Source organism: Camelina sativa, unplaced genomic scaffold (genome assembly GCF_000633955.1).
Source record: "Camelina sativa cultivar DH55 unplaced genomic scaffold, Cs unpScaffold00585, whole genome shotgun sequence".
Classification (NCBI taxonomy): Eukaryota; Viridiplantae; Streptophyta; class Magnoliopsida; order Brassicales; family Brassicaceae; genus Camelina; species Camelina sativa.
In genome coordinates this window covers 18,409-20,777 of record NW_010921742.1, presented here as the reverse complement: position 1 = coordinate 20,777, position 2,369 = coordinate 18,409, and positions in this window count along the sequence as shown.

The window sequence follows — 2,369 nt, the reverse complement described above, 5'->3', positions numbered from 1 at the left end:
CATTTTATTTGGACATTAAAAAAAGAATGTCATTTTATATCTTTAAATAAATTATTTTTGTGAAATAGATTCTAATAATAACAATTTTAATATTCAAAATTCTACATATTATTTTCTATCTCAATTTCAATAATTATTAGAATATAAAATAAAAGGATAGAGTAAGTTTTAAAAATAAAACCATTGTACATAGTCTGACGAAATTAAACCAATATTTGAAATAGAAAACAACATTTGATTTCTATTTCTAGTCATTTTTTCATTCCTCATTCCCCGGACAGTCTGACGAACGTCTGCCTTGTTTCTGTATGGGTTCCGGAGCTTTCTCTTTCCTGGGCAATTGTTTCAATTGTTGTCCTGTCGTGTCCCATCACATTGTGAATGAGGTAATGTGCTGCAAACTCACTTCTATAAGTAAAAAAAAAACTGTACATGTGAGACTGTGAACAGATAAGAACACATACGCTTTCAAACCAAATATTAATATAATATCAACTTACATATGCTTGTGATGTCCAAGTCCTTCGAAATCTGCTCGAATGAAGATTCTAGAAGACGCTTCGGTGTGTACAAGACATGGTACGCCTACACCCATTTACGTAATTGAGTTGCTAGACAAATTACATGTACTTGCTTCTATCATAATATCAATTTACTCTAACATACCTTCATAACTCCCAACCTTAAAGAACCGGAAGACACAAAACACTGGTTCGGATTTGTGGAGAACATGACATCCCTGTGATTCCCAATCAGAGAGGAATTGATGGGCATAGAAGTCTATGAGACGACATTTGACACTTTCATTCCTGCATTAACGCACAGTTGCTATCAAAGTTAAATCTATGAAGTTCAAATATATATTTGTATATTACTATGTTTATAGCATAATAGGTCCTTAACCTGCCACTCAGGAGAGTGAAAACAACTTCAATACACCTGCCATCGAGGCGTCTTCTTATGACGTCCACATTTACGATGCACCCACAAACATCTAGCGCGGGAAAATCAAAATTTCTAGATGTAACGTTTATTTTGTACTTGTGCAAATGATAAATTTAAAACCGACGTTCTAAACTGACCAAACGACCACTAAATGAATCTCAGCAACCATCGCAAGTTCATAATTTAACGGACATTAATATATACGTATTAAAGAAATTATAGATAAAACATACCGAAAGATAAGGGATGAGTAACTCTGCCACTAGTTATATCATCGATATCCTCGAAGCGGAAGTAATTTTTGTGATTCAAAGGTTGGATCACATCCATGGTTGACTCATGCGTAAACTTGATTTGGTATGGGTGATGAGTATTCCTCTCCTTGAGAGTTGGATTGATTAATTTAAACTCCCGAATATCGTACCAGGAACCGATTTCAGGGTTTGGCGGGATATTTGGGTATTCACCCTGTAGAAACGCCACTTCGATTGTGGAACCCTTCATAACAGATAAATTGTTATACATCAAAAACTGTTGGATTTAGCGAAATAAGAAAGACTTGTTCAACTAACCTCTTCGTCCACAAGGAGGAGAACTCGTTTTATAAAGCATTCGTGAATCGACCAAGCGTTCAACACCTTGGCGTGGATACACCAACACCAATTCCTTCTCTCGCGGTCCAGTTCAGCAATACGATCGGTTCTGAAGCTCATGGTGATCTCAGATTTTGGATATCTCTTACTTTAAACTGTGTTAGGAATTGACGAAGGTTGAGAGCAATTTAAATATTTACGGAGAGCGAAATCTCGAAACGGCGCGGCCTTTCAACTTTCCATGGTGTCCGTTTAATAAGACCCTAAATGTACGTACCTTCCCAATGTAGTATACGTACATATGTATAGTTTGTATATTTACAAGACTAACAAATAACCGGGAATCATAAATTAATAACGAGATCCCGACCAAAACGAAAGAGGATATCGCTAAGCCCACACCTTAACCATTAAACTCATAAATATTAACAAGCATCGATAGACCAAAATTATGTTTCCCTCAATTCGAAACCCTGTACCATAATTGTGATAAACACTTCAAGAGATGGTTTAATCGGGCTTGTTTTAAATAATATTCGGTTATTAGCGGTTTCAGATTTACAAGCAGAGTAAAGGTAGATCAAATATTTAGCTGTTCAGGTCTAGATTAAGGGTGAAGAGCATAATAAAAAGGTATACAATTTATGCATGTATTTCTCATGCATTAACCACAAAAAAAGACAAATAAACTGCAGTTAAAAATAATATCTATCTTGAATGGTAACTTATAAAGTGATGACAGGACTTGATGCTTTTCGCCCTTGATCTGCACTTGAACAGCCACATATTTGATTTATAAAGTTAGAGAACTCGTGTAAATTTATTTGTAAA